The sequence below is a fragment of the Ruditapes philippinarum genome, unplaced genomic scaffold (genome assembly GCF_026571515.1).
Source record: "Ruditapes philippinarum isolate M1 unplaced genomic scaffold, ASM2657151v2 ctg3312_1_1_1_1, whole genome shotgun sequence".
Lineage (NCBI taxonomy): Eukaryota > Metazoa > Mollusca > Bivalvia > Venerida > Veneridae > Ruditapes > Ruditapes philippinarum.
Genome location: NW_026853217.1, coordinates 156,148 through 183,642, shown reverse-complemented (window position 1 = coordinate 183,642; position 27,495 = coordinate 156,148). Strand labels below are relative to the sequence as shown.

At 30.2% G+C, this 27,495-nt stretch overlaps 1 protein-coding gene across 1 annotated transcript in view; it reads right to left on the bottom strand.

Moving 5' to 3' along the window:
* The window catches only part of LOC132736127 (mitochondrial inner membrane protease subunit 2-like), a gene marked incomplete at its 3' end in the record, with an annotated part of 112,548 nt that overhangs the window by 43,576 nt on the left and 41,477 nt on the right, over positions 1–27,495 (bottom strand). The gene's annotated exons all lie outside the window — the stretch shown is intronic.

The following is a 27,495-nucleotide window of genomic DNA, read 5'->3' as shown; positions in this document are numbered from 1 at the left end:
GAAAAGCCCTTTGACTCTATCTCAATCCCTGAGAAGTTGCAGCACTTTTGAAATAAATTTTGATGGAAAAAATCGAGACAAAAAGGTGATTTTTGGCATTTTGAGATGTCCCCTCGTTGCCATGGTAACAGGAAATTTAAGACTGAGCATGTCATGTACAAAGGCAATGGTCCAGTCAACATTTTGTGTGCCAAGTTTGATTAGTATTGAAGCATTTTTCATATTTCATAGCAAGTTTGAACTTGTGAGAGGAGGCTTTTCATGTGAAAATGGCCATTTTTCACAATATGCTCATGGGGGATAAGGGTTAAATAGTTTAAAGTGGCTGATAAGATTAGCAGGTAACATGTAAAATGGTAAAGGGCAAATCAAATTTTAATTTTTGTAGTGAAAAATCTCGGTATGAACGGTAGGGGTCGGTAATCGACGAAAAACGGAATAAACTATCCTTTGGGTGATAGTTTTATCGCAACGAAAGGAATTATTTAAACATTAACTTTAATCGTATGTACACGATCAGGAACTATATTGGATTTCAAGCTAAAGATATATTTTTTTTCGAATAGTGCTAAGAATAATTTTTTATGCAGAACCCACCTTTTACAGTAGAAATTGCATTGTTTTATGCAATAATTAAGCATATATATGATAGTCACTTTGCAATATTCGAATGATCGGGTAAATTAATTTGTCGTAATTATTTCGATGCTGAAGAAAACCATACGTACAACGGTATATGTTTTATAAAGTAGAAATTACAAATAGAATCATAATCATATCACTTGCTTTACAAGCCTCGATGACCAAGGTGTTTAGATTTAAAGTTAGTTTCAAATTGAAGACTGTAGGTTCGATAAAAGTGATTTTTTATGTTTTCTTTTATAATACTTTTTTGTATTTGCAAAAACTTGCACCGTTTATCAAAATTATGAAATAAAAAAGTGCTAGAAATGAAACACAAGATTTATCAACTTATGTTTCAAAAGTTAAAGATATAAAAAAATCAATTTATGAAAACTACACACAGGATTTGTCCGAGATTCGAACTTGCGCCTACTACAATGTAGGTTACAACTTTGTCCATATTTACCCACTAGGCCATCGAGCAGTATTAATTGATATAATTATACATGTAATTATACTTACGATAAAATCGTTAACATTAATCATAATAAGTTATAAGTTATTTAAGCAAACGAAACAGCTCCCGAAAATTATTGAGTCTCGGGTCAATATTGCCAAACAATACTTGCTTATTTAATAATGATAACAGTTTCTTGACAAAATTGCTAAGCAAGTTTGATTCAAATATGATATTTTATTATAACATAAGATATTTTTTTTGCATAAAACTCTCAGCAAGAAAGATGTAATTGTGGCATGTAAATAAAAACGTGTTAATGAATAAACATTACTCAACTTATTGTTCCTCTTTTCTTTATACTCGGACCATTAAACTGATATTAACTTATATTTATGATAATACAATCATATTTCTATCCGGCGACTTGATGCTTTAGCATCAAAATCTCTACTTGTCTAGACTTTGCTCGATAAAGAGACCTTACACTGATAAAAAAACAGCTTAAACAGACATGCAAAGTGACACAATTATTATCGCAATAAAAGCGATGAAGTTGTATAAAAATAAATAGAGGATATTCAAGTTTTGTCTATAAATACGTGATTTATTTTCATCGAGTGGTATGAAAATAAATATTTCACGAGTGGCGGTAGCCACGAGTGAAATATGGTAATTTTCATGCCACAAGATGAAAATAAATCATGTATTTATAGAAAAAGCTAGAATTTTCTGTTTATTATATACATTTTCCTCTTTTTTGACATTAAAATTTGAAAGACTTTCCCTTAAATTTTGTGCACTGGCAGAATTTAAAAGAAAGTAGTCCGGCAAGACACCAGTGAAAATACGGAAAATATGTTTCACTACAGTGAAAAATAAATTTTTACAGTGAAAATACGGAAAATGAAAATACGCATTTTATTTCATCAATATTTTTCAATATTTCATTTCTAGGTATATAATAAATATTTATATTCAAGGAATAGTTTTGTTACACATGCAAAGAACGTATTAACTACATCACCTGGCACGCGTTATCAAGCTTGTTTCTTCCTAGTATTTTGTTCTTGCAAGGTAAATTCTTGGTTTTATTGAATAAAACAAAAATGGGAAAAAATGAAACCGAGACAGTTACTTTATAGCAATATCTGCTGGAATAAATCTTTAAACATTACAATCTATATCTTGATCAACGAGATTTCATCAAAATACATGCAAAAGTTTCTTACAATTTCCTGAGAATTGTCTGTTATATTATCACATTATAACATTGGTTACAGGTACGAATTAACATAAAAGTATCTTATCATGAAATTAATGATTTTTATAACAAACTTCAATGAAGGTGGACTTTTATTTCTGGTAATATTCTATGGTTTAAAGAAGAATAAAAGACTTCTAAAATATAAGTATAAAAGCTAGCTTATCTTTAATCATTACATTCTCAAACAAGTAGACTTTATTTTATGAAGAAAGAGTTCTGAAGTGCTTCTTAATTAGTAAATAGGGAATGTTTAATAGATAGATAAGAAACTACGTAGAGACAAGTACAAATATATTTATTTCTTCATGAAATGTTCGTTTTTATCACAAACTGTATTACATATACATGTATGACTAAGATGAGGTCTTTACTTTCATGCATGAATGTTGTTGGATTATATTTCTTATGCATATGCATATACAACTCTTGTATTTTTTCCAACTATTTTCTTCTCTTATTTCAAAAATAGTATACCGAGGGCCACGAATCTCGCGGCAATAACGCTTTTACAACGAATAATTTATGTAAATAAACTTACCAAATCTAATAGTCTTCAGAAACTTTAAATTTCATCCAATTTCTTTGAAATGACACATTCGTACAACAAAGAAGTCACTCAATAACAGTTTAATTAGGTCACCAAATGTCATACTGTGGCAGCCATTTGCAATCAGGGGAGGCTACTAAACTCGCGGTAGACTGGTATACAAGCACATTTGTCTATTGTAAGGTTAAAAACAACTATTTTTTTTTAAGTCAGGAAGAACTTCAAATCATATCATTGTCACAACAAGTTAACTAGTAAATTCAACAACAATAACATAAAAACTTTTGCATTTTTAACAGACAGTCTTAATTTATTCACAGCATTTGCAGAGGAAACTGACACCTCTTCTTATACTTGATATTTCACTACAGTGTGTGAGATGAACCCAGTGACCACATGTGTCACATTGAGCCCACTTAAGGATTACCAGACCTGGATATCCTTTCAAATGTGGTGGGAAAGAAGTTTTGCACTGGCAACAGGGCTCAGAATCATCTTCTAAAGAGGAGTCCTCACTTTCAGTGCTTTCATCAAGATTTATTGGTCCACCTTTGTTACTATTTAGTCCTGATGTTGATGGTTTAGGGTTAGTTTTAGGGTTAGTTTTTATTTGACTAACATTTGCATTTACTTTTGTGTTTTCAGATTTCAGACTTTTTGCCTGATTGTTTTCTTTAATTCCTGACTTTTCATGATTTTCTTTAAGAATCTCCTGATTTTTTTCAGAATGAAGATTTCCAATAATTTTTTTTGGAGGAATAAATTTTTTCTTTGGTCTTGATTTTACAACTGTGGTTGTGATTTTTTTACTTTCAAGGAATTGATTTCCTTTTTCAAGAATTGACATTTCAGGGGAAGCAGTTTCAACAGGACTATTATTTACTTGTGATGTTACATTTTCCACCTCTGTTGTGCAGGGAGCATGCTCTGATAGGTATATCTCTGCTGGAGCAGTTTGCTTATCGCATATCACATCAGGATTAAAGGGATATATCCCAGCTTTCTTAAAAGAATTTATAATATTGTCAGGGCAAAAAGCCTTAGCATATGGCCTGGCAGTCAGTTTTGCAACCTCATATCTGGAAATATACATTCCTGGGTTGGCATGCATATATAATTTGCATTCACTGTAAAAGTGGCGCTTCATTGGTCCAAATATACCAACATCAAGGGGTTGTGTCAGATGTGATGAGTGTGGTGGCAGTACAAAGAGAATAACATTATTTTCTTTTGCCCAGTCTGTTAAAGTCAAGGAGATATGTGCTTTGCATCCATCGTATAAAACAATAATCTTAGTATCATTTCTAAGATTGACATGCTTTGAGAAGTGGTTAATCATGTATGACTCAAACAGCCCACGGTTTACAAACCCACTCTCAGACATGTCTCCATCAGATCCAGGGGCACAATCTTCAAGAAGTTCATCCATCCAGCGTTTTCCAGGGAAGACATAAAAAGGGGGTATATGATTTCCAATGGCATTTGCAGATCCAATTACTGTAACATTTTTTGATTTTTCTGATACCACACATTGGGGCTTAAACTGCTTTCCACATACAATCTTTGGAGGTCTGTGCTCAGTTGAGAATCCACTTTCATCAACATTGTATATATTTTGAGGTTTGTCTAATAAGTCATTTTCTCTTAATACTGTTGACAGCTCATTGAAGTAGTTTTTGATAACTTCTGCTGAGGCATTCTTTGCTCGATTAAGAGATAACTTCTGTGGTTTCACCACTTTTAATTCATCCGAATTTCTCTATGAAAGCTTGCACCCATCCTTTACTTAGGGAGTTTTTAATGTTAAGTTTTCCAATTGACTTGGCATAATCTGCTGATATAACTCGGAGTTCACTGGAGCCATAACCATAACCTATAGACGACATATAAACAATATGTTGGACTAGCTGTCTCTCTTCAGCCTCACTGAAGAGACGTGGTGCCCCTAAACAGCAATCAATGTCAACATTATTTCGTGTTCTATCTCTAAGAGTGCTCTCTGGCACCCCAAACATCCTCGAGGCTTTATACACCGACGCTCCATTAAGGTAAGCCTGGTATGCCCTTTGCAAATTTTCCCTATCATAAGGCTTTTGTCTACCAGTGTTAGTTTTCACTTTTAAGTTCTGAAAAAAAAAAACTTATGCTAAAGGAAATAACTCAAATAAGTAAAGCTAATTTTAGTTGAAATATAAATTCATTAAAATATATTAATGATGGAAAATATTTAGTGGTTTCATACCAAATTTAGTGGCCTGGACACAGTCTACTTAATTTGCATAAAATTTAGCACTTTGAGCCTCAGTTGTTTGACAGACGACGAATGTCATTGTTGGATTTGGGTTATTTTCATGAACATGTGAGTGAAATTATTGATAATTTTGTTTGAAATCGTTAAAATATCATTAATTGTGTATATTTACTTACCCAAATTGGCGGCATATTGATGAAAAATATTTCTTTTGCAAGCGTGAAGAAATCGGGTCACGATTGTTTATGTTTACAACGGCTAGGTGGCGCTTTTGTAAACACCGCGAGCTTAGTGATACCGCGAGATTAATGGCCCCGAGTATACTGCTTAAAAAATTTCATTTCTGTTAATATATAGTAAAATAAAAACAATACAAAAACCATATAAATTTCTTTGATGCTGATACAGTTACTTTCACATAAATATCTTGTCTAATCATCAGGATATTAAGCAATGCCTTCTATTATCCCCGTTTATTATAACCTCTTTCCAAATTGTCGAAATGTTAATACAGAAAGTCAATCAAGTCAAAATTAGTTGTATTGAATCATAGAGCTAATGTTAATTTATAAATAAAGTAACATCTGAAAACATTAGATGTAATGCGATCTGATACAAAAAGGAAATGACTATCTTCTGTTAACTACAGGACCCTATTATCATCAACTCCAATATGTTACTCTGGTATTAAGTACCAGTTTGACAAGGATGAACATTAACAGCAATAAAGGTAGACATTTAAGAACCTAAAAGTGATGCAATAACAAGAAAATATGTGTCAGTTTTGAAGTATTTAAAGACGTAAGCTAGGGTTACATAGGACGCCCTTCATTGCCGATCTTGGTTTTTAAAATTGTACATATTACAATGCAAAGTAATGTTAAGATTTGATTTCATTAACATCAATAAGAAAATAAAGCAATTTTAACATATAAATACATAATTCTAAAACGCTTTACATTCACTCCCATTTAAACAGATAGGAATGTCGAGTGCATTACAATACAATAACATTCGCGGCATAAAAAAGAATGCTTACACGTTGTATGACGTCAGATATGACGTCAATTAACCAAATTAACAAAAATATACCCATATCTATTAAGTCGATCTATGGACTCATGATCTCCGTATATTCGACCTTTAACTGCTGATTGTGTTCTGAATGTAAAACGTTCATTGTCATATCTTTACCGAATAAGCTTTTAATGACAATTATTTACATCTTAAGAGATATCATTTGTGTAACAAAGCCAATTTGTGGCTAATTTTAGCAAATTAGTGTTTCTGTAATGCCACTATTGCGGATACATGGTAATCCATTTACGCTCTTCATGGGTAATCAATGTGAGATCTTATCGATGTCGTCTAAATTTCAATGATTCTTATTCTTCTGACAGTAGGAATGGTAAATGTCATCGCAATGTTTAAAACCTGTTCGACTAGTATCATAATTTACACATGACCTTTAAAATTGTAGCATTTTTGCCTACATACATTGCTAATTACTTCATTCATCGTTAGCAAAAGGTTAATAAGAAGGCATTGGTTTAATATTCATTTTTCGTCTAAATCCATAATAGTATGTACCTTATATTTTGAAAACTTAGTTGTTTTGTAATATATTTGTTACACTTAACTGATTTTGCATGTAAATTATACAAACATTTTCAACAGTTTCTACTTCAATATTTTCCAAATTATTATCATACATTGCAAAGTAATAAGGTTTTGTTTTATATAGTATCACCATTTTTATATAACATCATTAATAAATGTACCTCATTTATTTAAGGAAAAGGGTATGTACATACTATGATCTCTACACATGGCTGTAACTAAAGTCTTATTAAAGTGGGACTGGATTGATGAAACATTTTCTTTTATGCATTCCTCCATATTATAAGTGTTTTACGATATTTGATATATCTTGTTATAAGTAATGCATTCCTTCATGTTATAAATGTTTTATGATACTTGATATATATGTAATATGTGTTTTATGATACCTCATATATCTATCTTATAAGTAATTTATGATACCTCATATAATTTATATAGATCTATGTTATGATACCTCATATACATGTATCTTTGTTATAAGTATTTTATGATACCTCATATATCTATGCTTTAAGTCTTTTAAGATACCTCGTATATCTTTATATTAATCATATTTTCATATAAGGCAAAATAATATCAAAAAAGACGATGTAAATGTCAATAATGGACAGCCACATTGTCTCTAACAGTTCCTGCATCGGTTAATACTCTCATTTTATCAGACAATTTTCTTTCTATATCAGCAAATTGAAATATAGTCTATGACGGTGCCAGTGAAACGTCTCAATTACTAGCATTCATTACCAGAGAAAATATTTCTAATGTTATTCAGTGCAAATTTACGTCGTAAATTCTTAAATTTAATTTACTATTCATGTGCTTAGTTTATTTCATCATGATTTTGAAGTGTCATAAAGAACACGTAAATAACCATAAAACTTCCTTGATGCTGTTGCTTTGTTTGATAAGCAGAAGTTGCAAATCCCCTACCGTTAGGCAAATCATAAATCAGTTACAATAATGTATTTTTCACTATTAACAGTTTACCTGATGAAATGACCGTTCGACCTCCCTTCGCTTATGATTTTTGGCCTCCGCGCCGAAGCGCGGCGCCCTTATGGAATGAAATCAGATTTTGTGAAAGGGCGACAGCAACTTCTCGAGCCTTTTAGTCGGTCATAATAAAAGCCGATCATTCCGATCGGTATGAGGGTGCTTGATTATTAATTAAGAATGAAATGTCGCGATATGTTACAATGAATAGCGAACTGGAGAATTTCGCAATGCAAACATTTTCAAATGAAATAACCTTTTCCGTCAATAAATCGCGCTCTTCGGGGTTTTTTATTTATCATTTTGTAGTACACGGTGGGTTATCATGGTATGTTATTGTTGTACATGTATCCTAGAAAGATCAGTTGATGACCTAAATATTCCAAAAATATATTTATAGATATATCTATTTATCACTGCTATCGGTAATTACCGGTCTCTCCCGGTCTATTTTGACCGGGATTTACTAGTGACCGGCGAATAGTACCACACGTTTATTGTCCGGTCTCTCCCGGTTTTGGAGTAGATGTTTGATATCGTTACAATTAGAAAAAAAAACAACAATAGCATGTTTCATTTTATCTATATGAGATAAAAACAATAAATATGTACACGGATTTATATGTAATATAAATCCGTGATATATACAATAATTGAGAAAAAGGTACATTTTTATGGTATTAAAATGACATTATCAACTTTGAAACATTTTATTTAATTTGTTATCCGTGTTTAGTAAAGATGCCGAGGAATTATTCAAAGTTACAAATTAGATTTTATGAATTATTCAATTGATTGATAATTTAAAAAATGATAAAGAAAAATACAAATGTACATGTACATGGTTTAAAAGTAAACAATATTATATATAAAAAGATAAACCATAATTTACTGACTTTTTCCAGTTAAGCTTTGACTTATAATCGTCGGTCAATATGACAATTGAATTCTTAAAATTTATTTCACAATTTTAATAAAAAAAAGTAGTAAAAACTCAGTATTAAAATAGCACATAAAACACAAAAAAGAAAAGAAAACAATATTCATAAAATTTGTATTTTTTTTTATTAAAATTAATAGATATTACAATTATTGTATAATAAACAATTATGCTCAACATGATCAACATGGTAATATAACCAGTGTCATATTTTTACTAACTTAAAGTGTGAACAGATACCTTAAGAGGGGGTCTTCGCTAATAGCGATAACATAATAAGGGACAATTACAAAGGTGTGGTACGTGTTGATCATGCGTTACACATATGGATTATAATGATTGCATACATGTATATCCGTTGCTATTAATAACCACGATCATAAAGAAATAACAAGTAATATTCTAATCTCTAGCATGCCAATCAAAGTTCATAATGAACAATGTCTTTCGTCCGCTCATTCATAAGTGATATACATTTCTGGTAGTTCATAAGAATATCTTGTCATCATATGTGTACTAGTTCATCTTCACTTGCTGCATTTCTTGCTTGGACGCCCTGTGATGCTTTGCATCAATGCTTTTCTTGTTTATATGTATTATAATGTACCATTTGTTAATTCAGTTAATTCATGAAAATGCAAATTTCTACTAGCATACTTTTTACAATAGATTTATATTATCTAATAATAATAATATAATTTCTAATATGATGTATCTGTAATTAATCAACTCAGAACTTCATCTAAGATGGACAGTCTTAAGCCTTTTCATATATTGTCAGACAAAATTAAAACCAAATTGCTCTTTAATGACACTGTAATGACCAAACTCTTTTCTAATAATTGCAGTTTGACCGTGCATTCACAGTCCTCATCATTTTATGCTTCTCAAGTACCTAACATATTTCAAAACACCAGATCACTCATTTGCTTTTTCAATAACATGTCTGCATATTTGAAAGTTTCTAAGTTTTTATACATCTACAATGATATGGATACTACATCATTTTCCAAATAAAATTCCAGACATGCAAATTGAGTTGACAAGCTTGACTTTCTGAAGTAAATCATAAAACACAATTGACAAATATTCGTTTTATGTATCTGTATACATATGTATCTGTATTTTTTCTGATAATTCAAATTCTTCTTTATTTTAATTATTACGAAACGTTCATTCTTACTGCCTAGCATGACTAGAAACAATTGAACCTTTGTTGACAAAATTGACATTTACGAAATTGACGTCTATTACAGGAACATTTCCTCTAAGTGAGACATATTTCTGTACCGTTTTTCGAATGTTTTACATATCTACTTTATTAATAAAAGCATTCATTCAGTGCTTCATGATACTGGAACAGTATCAACTGAAGTAAATTATGACAAAGCCAATTATTTGTACTTAATGTCTCGGCAAATGGAAAATTTATCAATTTCAGATCACAGCATCAGTTTCAAGTGGAATAAAGATGACATTGTTAAAAAATTGATGGTTAGAATAACAAATAAGATCTCAACATACAGAAAGTAACTGTATCATCAATGAATGTTCGCGTAATGTAATTAATTCTTTTCTTATTCACAAAGTTTCAATAAAAAACCTTATGTCTGGAAAAAAGTATATGTTTGTTTGTTTGTTGTTGATGTTATATAAAATGATGATATTATATAAGACAACACCTAATTACTTTTCCGTGCAATGTATGATAATAATTTGGCAAATATTGAAGTAGAGACTATTGAAACTGTTTGTATTATTGTGTTGATGGACAACTGACAAGGCTATATACAAAATACAGTCTTGTGATTGAATACCAAAGGCACCACCATTTCTATGCTAACCACATAGCTGTTGACTGTTTCTACCAAGCATTACAGATGAAAAAAATGTATCTCTTTTTCTTTGGATAGTAATTTATTTAACGTTACAGTTTTAAACATTCTTAGAACTTTTTACAATTGTAATTGATATGAAATATATGGCATATATTGATTTAGCATTCCTTGAAGACTGAATTTTTGGAACACCTATGGCAAATTGGCAAAAGGCTCTAAAATGTTACCTTACACTGACCAATGTCTAGATAAACATTTTAAACGAAACTAACAATACCATATTTTCAAATTAACTGTGTTACGAGACCCTCTCTCAGTCCCAAAGGGCCTCAAAAGCTGTTCGTCATGAAGTTTTCCATCAGATGTTTTTAGAAATATCCATCTGTATAATAGTTGAACAGAAATCATTGCGTTTGTGTTGGAATAGACAAGACAAAGCCGCATTAAAATAATTTTTTTTATTTTAGTAAAGATAGAAAAATGACCATACAGCAAAATTTTCATAAATCAATAAACCCCATCTCTCCATAGAAAACAGGTCTAGTCATGCAATACACCTAATGTGGTCTTTCTTCTAAGCCACCACAATGTTTCTCCTGATTAACCTACAAATGATTCATTAATAACAACTAACAGCTTAAAAGCAAACTACCTGTCAGTATATTTAAGATTTTATGATACCTTATATATCTCTCGTCATTATAAGGACAGGTAAACAAGGACAAATAACGTCTATTGGTGGACAGCTCATTGTCTCTTATAGTTCCTGTATTGTTTAACCTTTTCCAACGCTATATATCTTAAATTAACTTATCCAGCTTTAGATCCGGACAAAGCCAGTCATTATTGTAACGGAAACTTTCAAAAAATAACTGAATAGCGAACAGACCAGATCATGAACATACAGCACGGATAGCATGGGTAGCACAGTCACCGCTAGCAGGATAAGAGTTAAGTAACATAATAGAAGAAGATAACTTTTCTATTTATCCAAATTTCAGTGTACATGTATATAATTTGAAAACGTTTTATTTCCTTGTATGTAAATATATATTACTTTTCTTACGTATATTTCTCATTTAATCATAACCCGATGAATTTATTTATTTTTATCTAATGTTCTAATGTTAAAACATTAATTGATGTTATACTGAAAAATAATGTAAAGCAAGCAAATTAGTGATATTGGTGACGAGATTGACTAACAGTATTAAACATTTCAATAAATGGAAAATTTATCAGATTTATATTAGAGAAGCACTTTCAATAATCAGGGAATAAAGATATTATTTAACAATTTAATGGTTAGAATAATTGATATAAGCTATCAATTGAGTCATTTATTTCTTATCACTGATGAGATGTAGTTTGTTTTTATGTTAAAATAAAACCTATTCATTTTAGCGGCATCTGCGTTTAGGTATCTGATTGTGCAGTTCAGATGTCGAACACAATGTTGAAGCAGAAGAAAATAATTATATGCAAGGGAAATATTGACAATCAAGAAATACAGTACAAAAAAAAGCAAAGGATATATACATAACAAAAATTATGGTAGGTAAAAGGTGTATTTTATATCAATAAAATATCCATCCCTGTTTAACAAGGACGTATTGCCTTATAAGCAATCTATTATTAATGGTGGCAAATCTGAATATAGTTAAGGTCTCAACAAGTGGATTTAGGTGTTCCAGTAAACAGCTTGATTTTCTACAAATGGGGGAAATGCACACATTACTTTCTGGGGCCATACTTATTGAAACGATCTTAACATTAACATTGGAGGTTTCAGCAAGATTATATTCAATTTGATGTTTTTCTACATTTCACAATGCTACAAAAATAAATATTCTAACAGTAAATCAAAAACTAATTTGTATTGGTGCAACAATAAAACATTTTAGCAAGTAAACGCAGATAAATTGCAAGAGAAATATTGACAGTTTAGAAATTCATATCATGCAAAATCGAACAAGAAATACATAAAAGTAAAGAAAAAACATTATTTGAGAAATCCATTCAAGAAATTGTATGAAACACGAACATTAGTTTCAATTTAAAAGTGATAAAATGATATGAAATGCATTAGTTCCTTACCAATCTACTTCAATTTGCCTATTATTGTTTAGAAAGTCTAATTCAAGTCGTCTTTAATTTAGCAACTCTATTATTCTATAGCTTCATTCAACATAAACATTGGTTTTTAAGACTTAAGATGTCCTGATTTACAGTACAGACAGACTTGTGTTTTCCCCGTTATATGATTTCTTTTCTAAGTTCTTAAGTTCGCTATTTACCAGAAATAAAAGTCCTCTATCATTAGAAGTTTTGCTGCTCGCATAAGGAATCATTTATTCGTAATAATACACTTTTAATATTAATGCCTATCTCTAAACATTGTAATTGATCAGGAAATTCAGCAACTTTCTAAGCAACTTGCGCAAGATCTGATTTTCAAGGGTACAGATAATAAAATTTGAAATATTTTCTCCTTTCAAGAATATAATGCATCCTTTAAATTCAATCTCGAATATATCTATTAAATAAATTCAATATGTTACATTGAAGACAACAGTTTCCTTAGTAATTCCAAGTGATACACTTAATATAGCCTTTCTATCACAAATAAATATTTTTAATATTGTTGAGTATATTCATGTATGTGTGTACATCATTTCACTTGATTCCTTTTTTTAACATTTCACTTTTATAATTCGTTTCAACTTGTAAAGAACATTTTTGAAAATTAAAGTGTTGTCTTAAGGAGAAATAGCAAAAACGTGCCATCTAAGCGACTGCCTGACCTACGAAATCTAAGCTCTTGCTTTATCATTACCAAGCCATTTGCAAATTTTCAGTGTTGTTATATCATAACAACAATTATTTTAAAACTTTTCTTTTCTACAACATTCCCGATTAAAAGTTTTGTATTTTTTTTTGTAATGTTTTTCATCATAATTTTAAATTTTGAAAAATTGTTTTTTAATTTTTAAAAAGTTTAAAAAAATTGTAGGGAAAGGGGAATGCATAGGACAACCCAAAAATGAAAGGTTTACCCCCCCTTACAAAAAAATTAAAAAGTTTTAAAACCCAAGGCCCCCAAATAAAAAAAACGTAGTTTTTTGGAAAACAGTTAGTGAATTAGATTTTTTGTTTTATCCCCCTATGTTCCTGCAAAAAAAAGTTAAATAATTTTAAACAGCGATATTTAACCTTTTAAGGCAAAATAGAAAAACTAGAGTTTTAACTCCATTCTGTCCCTTTTGACCAAAGACTGAATTAAAAACAGCCCAAAAAGTCAAAGGGTGGTTCTTTAAGTTTTTAAAATTTAAAAGAGAATTAAACTGTTTATAGTTAACATAAATCTGCAGCTTTATTTGAAATTAAGGGGCCCCAAAACAGCAATTCTGAATTTCAATAACTTTGGGAAAATGACCTTAAAAAATTTTCATAAAACCATAACCCCATTTATGAAAACAGTTGTTTTTCAGTACAAACCTAATATGGGTTTATTTTTTTTAAGATTCCAAAAACTTCCCAAATGTTTTTCTGATAAGTTCAATGTTTTTAAAAAAACTAATAATTAAAGAGATTTTCCCTTTAGTGTATTTTTATATCATATATATGTATTTTATTTAAACATTAAAAAAGGGGAAATAATTTTATTGGTGGAAAAGCTATTTCCTAAGTTCATTGTTTAAAATTTACAACGATATATATTTAAATGATTAATAGTTTGTGGGGTTTTTTACGGTTTCCCCAAAAAATAACGTAGCGAAAATGCCAGATTAACAAAGCCGGATCTGGGTAGCACAGCATCCCGGGGATAAGAAGGTAACATAATAGAAAAAGCTAACATTTCTATTTATCCCAATTTCAGTGTATATGATTTGAAAACGTTTTATTTCCTTAGATGTAAATATAAATTACTATACTTCAGTATATTTTTCATTTAACTCATAACCCGCTGAATTTGATTATTTATATTTAATGCTCTATTGTTAAAACATTCATTGATGTTATACTGAAAACTAATGTATAGCAAGCAAATTAGTGATATTGGTGACGAGATTGACTAACAGTATTAAACATTTTATCAGATTTATATTAGAGAAGCACTTTCAATAATCAGGGAATAAAGATATTATTTAACAATTGATGGGTAGAATAATTGATATAAGCTATCAATTGAGTCATTTATTTCTTATCACTGATGAGATGTAGTTTGTTTTTATGTTAAAATAAAACCTATTTATTTTAGCGGCATCTGCGTTTAGGTATCAGTTTGTGCAGTTCAGATGTCGAACACAATGTTGAAGCAGAAGAAAATAATTATATGCATGGGAAATATTGACAATCAAGAAATACAAAAACAAAAAAAGCAAAGGATATATACATAACAAAAATTATGGTAGGTAAAAGGTGTATATTATATCAATAAAATATCCATCCCTGTTTAACAAGGACGTATTGCCTGACAAGCAATCTATTATTAATGGTGGCAAATCTGGATATAGTTAAGGTCTCAACAAGTGGATTTCTGTGTTCCAGTAAACAGCTTGATTTTCTACAAATGGGGAAAATGCACACATTACTTTCTGGGGCCATAGTTATTGAAACGATCTTAACATTAACATTGGAGGTTTCAGCAAGATTATATTGATGTTTTTCTACATTTCACAATGCTACAAAAATAAATATATTAACAGTAAATCAAAAACTAATTTGTATTGGTGCAACAATAAAACATTTTAGCAAGTAAAAGCAGATAAATTGCAAGAGAAATATTGACAGTTTAGAAATTTATATCATGCAAAAACGAACAAGAAATACATAAAAGTAAAGAAAAAACATTATTTGAGAAATCCATTCAAGAAATTGAATGATACACGAACATTAGTTTCAATTTAAAAGTGATAAAATGATATGAAATGCATTAGTTCCTTACCCATCTACTTCAATTTGCCTATTATTGTTTAGAAAGTCTAATTCAAGTCGTCTTTAATTTAGCAACTCTATTATTCTATAGCTTCATTCAACATAAACATTGGTTTTTAAGACTTGAGATGTCCTGATTTACAGTACAGACAGACTTGTGTTTTCCCCGTTATATGATTTCTTTTCTAAGTTCTTAAGTTCGCTATTTACCAGAAATAAAAGTCCTCTATCATTAGAAGTTTTGCTGCTCGCATAAGGAATCATTTATTCGTAATAATACACTTTTAATATTAATGCCTATCTCTAAACATTGTAATTGATCAGGAAATTCAGAAACTTTCTAAGCAACTTGCGCAAGATCTGATTTTCAAGGGTACAGATAATAAAATTTAAAATATTTTCTCCTTTCAACAATATAATACATCCTTTAAATTTAATCTCGAATATATCTATTAAATAAATTCAATATGTTACATTGAAGACAACAGTTTCCTTAGTAATTCCAAGTGATACACTTAATATAGCCTTTCTATCACAAATAAATATTTTAAATATTGTTGAGTATATTCATGTATGCGTGTACATCATTTCACTTGATTCCTTTTTTTAACATTTCACTTTTATGAATTGGATTCAACTTGTAAAGAACATTTTTGAAAATTAAAGTGTTGTTTTAAGGAGAAATAGCAAAAATGTGCACATCTAAGCGACTGCCTGACCTACGAAATCTAAGCTCTTGCTTTATCATTACCAGCCATTGCAAATTTCAGTGTTGTTATACTTTTCTGTTACTTCGGAAGTATTATTTGCAGCATGTTAGTGTTGAAGCGTTTTCAGAATGTTTAATATAATATCGTTAAATATATCAACTTTGCCTGCATCCTTATATATTTCAATATATCTATTACTTAAGACATTATTACATTAATTTATCACTCTTGTCAGCGCTGAGTGGCAACTAACATGGCTATATACAAATTACAATCTTGTGGTTCAATACAAAAGACACTAACAATTCAAGGCTAAAACCATTACTGTTTCTACCAAGCATTCCAGATGAACAACTTGTATCTCTTTTTATTTGGAATGTAATTTATCATAATTTGAAAATCTTTATTGTATTCAACATTCTTAGGAAAGTTTAATAAAATTGTAACTAATATGAACTAGATGACATAAATTGATTCAACAGTCCTCGAGGACTGATTTGTTCAACACCCCTATGGCAGATTGGTCAATGGTTCTAAAATGTTACTTTACAATGACCAATGTCAAGATAAAATCAAAGCACAGAAGGCGCTGAATTTGTTTGGGTCTCAGAATGTCAGAAAGGTGAAGGTTGTGAGATTATAAACCAATTTGTTTTTGTAAAGTGCCACCAATGCTATCCAGCGTTTTAATTGTAGTAAATTGGCTATAAGACTAATTTAAACACTGATAATCAATCCAATGTTTATTTGACTTAAACAATTAGAAAAAAAGAGTTGCCTTAACTGGGTTTTGAACTCCAAATCTCTCGCTTCCTTAGCGAGCGCGCAAACCTCTCGGCCACGGTGAAGTTATTTGTTAACAGCCTGAAGAAAACTATATTATTCTATATTAGGGTTTGTAACGACGCTAACTGTTGTTTAACACAGATGTAAATAATCATGGAGCTTATTATAAGCATGTATATCTATAAAGAATAAAACAATATTAGAAATCTTCGACCATTCGGGAATTATTTTGCTTGAAAATTAATGCGCCTGTCATTTGACCATCTTTACGCAGTGATCTCCCCTGAATTTTTCAACGTTAGTTTACATATCAAGGGAAGTGACCGCTTCAAAAAAGCGGACTACTTTCGGCACTTGCAATTAACAGCATTAGAGTATGAAAATTCGCTACCATTATTTGTTTGGTCTGACGACCCAAACAAATAATTATTATGGAACATTTTCAATTTTTCGTTTGTTTTTTTTTTAAATTCTTTAGGGATTCTTTATTTCTCTCTCTTTTTTCAAATCATCTGTGTTAGGGGACCCTCAGAGTTTCCACAATGACTTTTTATTACCAACTAAAATAAATTTATGCAAAGAATTTGTACTTCACTGGATTTGGACCTATAATTATCACTATACTTAACTAGATTGATTTTTCATCATATAACTTCAAGGAAATTAAGAACTATATCAATGTGCCCCACTGAATTTGGACCTACATGTGTATCATTTTTCTCAACCTATATCATTGATTGTACTTGATTGGATTTGGACTGATATCACTGCAATTTAATGGATTTGGTATTAAGTATTGTTTGTTTGTTTGTTTGTTTGTTTCATTTTACGCCTTTTCCCCAACAGTAATTCAGTCATATAGGCGGGTAGTTCCCTAACCATCGTTCCTGGAGAGTTACACCAGTACTGGACTACCTTCCTCCGTGCTAAACTACCAAAGCATCTCCCAGGGATCGAACCCACGCCAGAGAGGTAACTGGATAAGAAGTCATCGACTCTAACCCCTCGACCACTTCATTGGAATTGGACCTATATCATTAATTTGATTGATATTAATTAATTTTAATTTAAGAGATTTCAATATCAATAACTCAAATTTAAGCAGTCAATATATGACAAAATATTTCAAGAATGTAAAGATATGCAGAATTTTAGCATGTTACTCATATTAAAAAGATAAATAAATGTAATGTCATTATTGATACATGACAATCCTTGTATTTTACAAGCTTAACAGTGATTTTATCTTACACTCTTTATTGACCAAGAAACGTTTACTGATTGACAACAGCAGTGTTAATAACAACATCTGTTGATATAATATCATAATCAACATATAATGTTTAATCTTATCTTTTTGCCTCAAGCTAACATACATCAACCGCATTAAAATGTTGTTGATATTTTTTCTTCTTTTAATGTTCTTTCATGAAAGTAATTACCAGTAAATCATTTATTTAGAACACTAACCTTATTGAGTTTCTAAACTATAAGATAAAACTTACGTTCAATGAAAAACTTGTTGGAAATGGCAATGCACTGAACAACCCAAACATAGAAGCACGTCACTGTATTTAACATTAAATTGTACAGTAAACAAGGCAAAGCTATAGGGGCACCATCTTGGAAAGGTAGCAACAAACCATAATTTTGGTTTCAACCAGTTACTCTTATCCCCACTATATTCCTAACAAACAAAACAGTTTTGATTATCCATCAAGCGATATTCTAGCATAAAGACAAACTTGTATTCTCCCCGTAATACGATTTCTTTTCTTAGTTCTTAAGTTCGCTATTTACCAGAAATAAAAGTCCTCTATCAGTTGAAGTTTCGCTGCTCGCATAAAGAATCATTTATTCGTAATAACACACTTGTTATGTTAATGCCTTTCTCTAAACATTGTAATTTATCAGGAAATTTAGATACTTTCTACGCAACTTGCGCATGATCTGTTTTTCAAGGGTACAGATAATAAAATTTGAAATATTTTCTCCTTTCAAGAATATAATGCATCCTTTAAATTTAATCTCGAATATATCTATTAAATAAAATTAATATGTTGTATCGAAGACAAGTTTTCTTAGTAATTCCAAGTAATGCATTTAATATAGCCTTTCTATCACAAATATATTCAGGTTTCATATTAACTTTCATTCATTCGTTTTAAATATTGGAGTGTGAAATTATTCGTATTTATAATTCCCATGTAACTATGATTACAATTTGATTATTTATTACATAAAACATCATTTATTTTCAAACATAAAATATTAAAAAAAATATAGTTTAATGTAATTGTTTTTGTTTTACTGGAAGCGTTTCAGAATGTTTAATATTGTAAAAAATATCAACTTTGCCGGCAATATATTTCAAAATATCAATTCTAAAAGACATTATTACATTAATTTATCACTTTTGTCAGCGCTGACGGACAACTGACATGGCTATATACAAATTACAGTCATGTGGTTCTATACTAAAGACACTAACATTTCTAGGCTATAACTATAACTATAACTGTTTCTACCAAGCATTCTAGATGAACATTTTTTTATCTCTTATTCTTTGGAAAGTAATTTATCACAATTTTAAAATCTTTACTGTTTTAAACATTCTTACGACTTTTTACAATTGTATAATATGAACTAGATGGCATAGATTGATTCAACAGTCCATGAGGACTGAATTGTTTGACATCCCTATGGCAGATTGGCAAAATGTTCTAAAATGTTACCTTATATTGACCAATGTCAAGATTAACATATTTACAAAACCATTCATGGAACATTTGCAATTTGTCGTTTCTGGCGTTCTTTAGATATTCTTTATTTCTCTCTTTTTTCAAATCATCTGTGTTAAGGGACCCTCAGAGTTTCCACAATGATTTTTTATAACAAACAAAAATGAATGTATGCATGAATTTGTATTTCACTGGATTTGGACCTATGATTATCACTGTACTTTACTGGATTGATCATTTATCATATTACTTCAATGAAATTTGGACCTATATCACCGTGCTCCACTGAATTTGGGTCTACATGTTTATCATTTTACTCAACTGGATTAGGACCTATATCATTGTACTTAAGAGGAGTTTGACTCGTATCACTATACCCTTCATTATTGTACTTCATCGGATTTGTACATATATCATTAATTTGGACCTACTACATGTATATCAAATATTAATTTAAGAGATTTCAGTATCAATAACTCTAATTAATCAGTCAATATATGACATTATTCTTCAAGAACGTACAGATATACAGAATGACGTAAGCTTAAACACAAGGATTAGGAAAGTCATAATGATTACTGTATTTTTTCATTCAATATTTATCTGGCTTAACGATTCTACTGAAAATAAACTTTTGTCAATAATCATTTAGACAGTATTAGTTTCATGAAGAAAAAAAGTTTTCAAAATTTCAGCATGTTCTTCAATTGGTATTAAGAAATAAGAAAATTGTAATGTCATATTGATACATGACAATCCTTGTATTTTACAAGCTTAACAGCGATTTTATCTTACACTCTTTATTGACCAAGAAACGTTTACTGATTGACAACAGAAGTGTTAATAACAACATCTGTTCAAATGATATCATAATCAACATTTAATGTTTAATCTTATCTTTTTGCCTCAAGCTTACATACATCAACCGCATTAAAATGCTGTTGATATTTTTCTTTTCTTTTAATGTTTTTTTTTTCATGACAGTTATTACCAGTAAATTCAGAAACTTTCTAAGCAACATGCGCATGATCTGTTTCTCAAGGGTATACAGATAATAGAATTTGAAATGTTTTCTCCTTTAAGGAATATAATGCATCCTTTTAATTTAATCCCGAATACATCTATTAAACAAAATTAAATATCACTGTTACATTGAAGACAATAGTTTTTTTAAATAAGTCCAAGTAATGCACTTCATGTAGCCTTTATCATGAAAACGTGTGACAGGAGGTAAATATCAAAAGACAATAAGGAAAATTATGTAAAGACACTCTAATCCAACTAAATTGCAAATTCATATCTCCGAGTTTTACCACTTATTTCATAATTAAATGCTATTTCATTTTGCAGATGAAAAAACAGAAAACTTTAAAATAATAGGTTGAACTCAATAAAGTGTGAATTTATCCGTATTGATAATGTAACTATGATAAAAATTTGATTATTTCTGACATAAAACGTCATTTATTTTCAAACATAATATATAAAAAAAAATGTTTTAATTTAAAGTTTTTACTGGAAGCGTTTCTGAATGTTTAATATTGTAAAAAATATCAACTTTGCCGGCAATATATTTCAAAATATCAATTCTAAAAGACATTATTACATTCATTTATCACTCTTGTCAGCGCTGATTGACAACTGACATGGCTATATACAAATTACAGTCTTGTGGTTCAATACAAAAGACACTAATATTTCTAGGCTAAAACTATAACTGTTCTCTACCAAGCATTCCAGATGAACAGCTTGTATCTCTTATTATTTGGAATGTTAGTTATCATAATTTTAAAATCTTTACTGTTTTCAACATTCTTAGGAAAATTGTAACTGATATAAACTAGATGGCATAAATTTATTCAACAGTCCTCGAGGACTGAATTGTTTGACACCCATCTGACAGATTGGCAAAAGGTTCTAAAATGTTACCTTACCTTGACCAATGTCAAGATTAATATATTAAACAAAACCATTCATGGAACATTTGCAATTTGTCGTTGTTTTTTTTTTTTTTGTTTTTTTTTTAATTCGTTAGAGATTCTTTATTTCTGTCTATTTTTTTTCCAAATAATCTGTGTTAGGGGACCCTCAGAGTGTCCACAATGACTTTTTATAACCAACTAAAATAAATGTATGCAATGAATTTGTACTTCACTGGATTTGGACCTATAATTATCAATGTACTTCCTTTATCATATTACTTCAATGCTATTTCGACCTATATCACTGTGCCTCACTGAATTTGGACCTACATGTGTATCATTTTTCTCAACTAGATTAGGACCTATATGATTGATTGTACTTCAATGGATTTGGACTCATATCACTGCAATTTAAAGTATTTAGATCTATAGCATTGCACTTCACCACTGGCATGGGGCATTAAGTATTGTACTTCATTGGAATTGGACCAATATCATTGATATGATGGGGCGTCCGTGGCCGAGTGGTTAAGGTCGTTGACTTCAAACCACTTGCCCCTCACTGCTGTGGGTTCGAATCTCGACTGGGACTTTGGATTCTTTCATGTGAGGTAGCTATCCAGCTAGCTTACGGAACCTCGGTGGTTCTACCTGCCTGAAATAATGCACGGAAGGGCACCTGAGGTCTTCCTCCACCAGTAAAGCTGGAACGTCGCGATATGACCTATACTGTGTCGATGTGACGTTAAACCCAAAACAAACAAACAAACAAACATTGATATGATATATATATTAATTACTAATTTCAGGGATTTCAATATCAATAACTCGAACTAATTAAGCAGTCAATATATGACGTAATTTGTCAAGAATGTAAAGATATGCAGAATAACTTAAGCTTTAAAAATAAAGGTTTATGAATAATTACTGTAATTACTGTAATTCTTTCAGACAAAATATATCTTAAGCTATAAGCTATAAGATTCTACTGAAAGATCAACCAGCACTTAGATACTAAGAAATGCAAGAAGAAATTGAAGTTGTCAACATTTTAGCATGTTACTGGTATTAAAGGATAAATGTAATGTCATTATTTAAACAAGACAATCTTTTGGATTTTACAAGCTTAAGAGCGATTTTATCTTACACTATTGACCGAGAAACATATACTGATTGACAACAGAAGTGTTAATGACAACATCTGTTGAAATTGTATCATAATCAACATATAATGTTTAATCTTATCTTTTTGCCTCAAGCTTACATACATCAACTGCATTAAAATGTTGTTGATATTTTTTCTTCTTTTAATGTTCTTTCATGACAGTAATTACCAGTAAATCATTTATTTAGAACAGTAACCTTATTGAATTCTAATTCATAAGTGTAAACATACGTTCAATGAAAAACTTGTCGGAAATGGCAATGCATTGAACAACCCAAACATAGGAGTACTTCACTGTATAAAACATTTTGGGTTTCAACCAGTTACATGTGGACTCTTATCCCCACTATGTTCCTAAACAAAACAGTTTTGATTATCCATCAAGCGATATACTAACCTATGTCGTGGCAAAATAACTTAAAATATAGCATCATATTAATTCTCACATACTGTTAACCTAATGACCGAAGAAGCAGTAACAGATGACATGAATTCAAGCATTTCAGTCCCAAAAAGGCCTCAAGAGCTTATGTCATTTAGTTTTCCATCAGATGTCAATCATGCAGTTTGCCTTTGAATAGAAAGGACAGAACAGCGTTTAAATGAATTATCTAGTAAATATAGCAAAACATAACCATTAACTAAAATTTTCATAAATCCATAAACCCCACTTCTCCATAGAAAACAGGTCTGCTTATACATGTACATAGACCTAATATGGTCATTTTTCTAAGCCCTCCAAATACTGAACCACAAGGTTTCTCCTGATTAACCTACAAATGATTCATTAATAACAACTAATAGCTTAAAAGCAGATTTCCTGTCAGTATATTTCTGATTTTATGATACCTAATACATACATCTCTCGTCATTATAAGGGCAGGTAAACAAGGAAGGAAAAATAACGTCTATTGGTGGATAGCTCATTGTCTCTTATAGTTCCTGTATTGTTTTACCCTAACCACGCTATATATCTTAAATGGACTTATCTATCTTTCAATCTCGACAAAGTCGGTCATTATTGTTTAAAAATTTAAAAAAAAGGTACTGAAACTGAGTAGCGGTCAGTGCAGACCATGGACAGGCGGCACAGATAGCATGGATAGACAATTAACACTTAAGCAGGATAACGGTTAAGTTACACCATTTTAACAGCATCCTAATTTCAGTATATATGATTTGAAAACATTTTCTTTTCTTATATGTAAATATATATTGTACTATATTATTTAAATTACTTTACTTCAGTCTATTTCTCATTTAACATTAAACCTGCTGAAATTATTAATGTTCACCTTCGATTTTGGAGTAATCAGCTATAATCTATTGCATTTAATTTAAATATGTAATTAAAACAGAACATAAATGATTTTTGTTTCCTATTTTCAATCATTTCAATAAAACCATCGTAATTTAAATAGATTCTGAAATATATTACCCTACTTTTTCCTTCTACATGTATTTCAATGATTTCGAAATGTAAATATCATTGGAATATAGTCTATAATTCAACTTTGCATGAACTCAATTTCTCCAAAAATTGCTCTGAACCAGAGGTTACAAAGAAGTTCTCTAACCTCAAACTGAAATAGTAGATATTTGATTGGTCAGAAACTGCTACAGAAAGTACACTGACCAATAAACTTCACAAGATTTGAGATAGAACTAAGAAAAAGTTTTATAACCCTGTGGCCTGTTCTTTTCTAAAATGTCAATTAGGGGTTTTCACTATTATAATGCTCTCATTTAATACAGTTTGTGTATGAACATAAGCATGTAGATCAATATAATGTATTTACTTCAGTGCTGCCGTATTTTCTGCTTCTAACAAATGATTTTTTATTCAATTGTTCATAAAATCTAAATATCTCATAACATTCATCTTAATAAAACAGGTGACTTGTTAATCAGGTAACTATAATAAATGCCATACTAACATAAATGAGTTTAGGATTTTGTAATAAGTAGTTAAATGTACTTTAAAATTGTCATTATATCTAATGTTCTAATGTTAAAGACATGCCTTGATCTAATGCATGACAAGCAAACTAGAGATATTGGTGATGAGATTGACTTTCAGTACTGAACATCTCAATAAATGAAAAATTTATCAGATTTATATTAGAGAAGCACTTTCAATAAACAGGGAATAAAGATATTATTTAACAATTTGATGGTTAGAATAATTGATATAATCGAAACATTGAGACATTCATTTTATCATCCCTGATGAGATGTAATTTGTTTTTATATTAAAACTAAACCTATTGATTTTAGCGGCACCTGGGTTTAGATATCAGATTGTGCAGTACAAATATAGAACATTATGTTGAAGCAGAAGACAATATATGCAAGGGAAATATTTGCAATCAAAAAAAATAAAAATAAAACAAAGAACAAGAAAACCAAACAAAAGCATCATGTTGGCCTTGAAATCGCTCACCTGAATATAGAAACTCTCCATGACTAATATTGTAAACTATAAACAAAAGCAGATATAAAAACTAAATCATATACTGGTATTACAAAGTTCATATTTGTATCTGAAATACTGCATGTGTAAAAACATTACTTGTTGCTGTTGCTAAGGGAAAAAAAGATATGTTCCAAAAGAAAAATCAATGACTCCAAGGGGCCGGCCAATTTAGACCCCAGGGCTTTTATTTGAACAAACTTGGTAGACACTAACTAGAAGATGTTTCATGCGTAATATCTAAGCTCTAGCTATTTGGGTTCTTTAAAAGATTTTTAAAATTTTTACTATATACATATAAGGAAAATCAATGACCCCCAGGACGGGGCCAAATTTGACACCAGGGCTTTTATTTGAAACTTAGACACTCACTAGAAAATGTTTCATGCCAAATATCTAAGCTCTAACTCTTTGTTTTTTTTAAAAGAAGATTTTTTAAGTTTTTCCTTTACACATATAAAGAAAATCAATGACCCCCCAGGGGGGCCAATTTTGACCCCAACAAATTTGGTTGACACTCACAAGAAGATGTTTCATGCCAAATATCTAAGCTCTAGCTCTTTAGGTATTTTAAATAAGATTTTTTAAGTTTTTTCTTTCAGTTGCCGTGTCAACTAGAGTTCTGCATGGAATTTAATTCTTTGAACAATTTTTACAGCTGACCACTAAAGGAACATTCTTGTGAAGTTTGGATGAAATTGGCTTAGCGGTTTATAAGATGATATTGTTTAAAGTAAAAGTTTACAGACAGACGCCGGACGGATGCCGGACGAATTATGATCACAAAAGTTCACCTTGTCACCTTGTGACAGGTGAGCTAAAAAAACATATGCAAGAACTTTTTTCAAACATAGTTATCCATCTGATAAATTGATATAAATAGTTATTACAGTCAGAGCCGTTTAAAACAAATGAAAAGTAATGTGGGAAAACATAGTGAAGTTGACATCAAAGTACAAATGTATGTTGTTTAAATGTTTCAGTCAAAATTTTTTGAATGTTGCTGTTAAACTGTACAAACATATTTTCTCAAATTTACTGAGAGAATTGTTTTGAGAGAATTGTTTCGATTTAATTTTTATTTCAAGAGAATATTCAACTTGTTCATATTTTCATTGTAATAAATATCTCAAAAACATAAACTGTTTTAATATCAAAATTACATAATAATTTATAGTTTTTGTCATCCAAACAAATGAAAATAGGTAATTTGTACATAAAATATATTCCCAAATGTAAAGTTAGAGAATCCATTGCATTTCTGTGAAAGTGTGCATGTAAGAACTATTTCTCAATGCTTATGGCAATACAGACCAACAAGATGTAATGATAATATTACACAGAGTAAGGGACATAATTTGGAAATAACTGATATTAACTATGGTCAGTTGATCTGACCATCCTCAGCTTAAAACAATATAAAATATTTGTTATCAAATGAAATAAAAAGCAAATTCGGAATGTAATTATGAATCAATACAACTCAATACAACAACAAATATAAAATAAATGTTTTTTGTATGAAAAATAGTAAAATAAAACAACAAAGAAATAAATATGTACCGTTTTTATTTTGTTATGTGGGTGATTATAAGATATATTTATCAAAAGCATATAATGATATTCATTCATTAAAAAAAAATATTTATTCTGGCCATTGTCTTTACCTATAGCAAATTGTTATACATTATAACACTGTCATGAAAAAGAAGGGATGGAAAATTTAAAGCTTGATTCCCTTAACATGTTTACAATAAAGGCTTTAAACTTTTCAACACCATTCTTGTGCAACAGCTTCAAACTAAACTCATTTTTTTTGGTTTGGTTTAACTTTACACCATTGAACACTGTAAAGGTGACATCAGGTGACTGTCCAGCTTTATGTTTTAGTCTGGTGGAGGAAAATCTCAGGTGCAAATTCAATAAGCCAGTTAAGGTGTAGAAAAGAATAAGGTATTATGATGCACATCAGATTACATCAAGATTGGGCATCATTGTATATAATTTTAGTTGTTTTTAAAATTCTTCAAACAAGCTAAATTACCCATTACAATTTTTAATTAACCAGAAAATTTACCTGTAATTACAGGTGTTTTGATACCCTATTTAAATACGAATTTTGTTCTATACTATGTTATCTGACACTAACCAAATACCATTTATTTCCTGTTATACTGCTAATGCACTTCTGAAAACAAAATGTATGCAAACACAATAAAC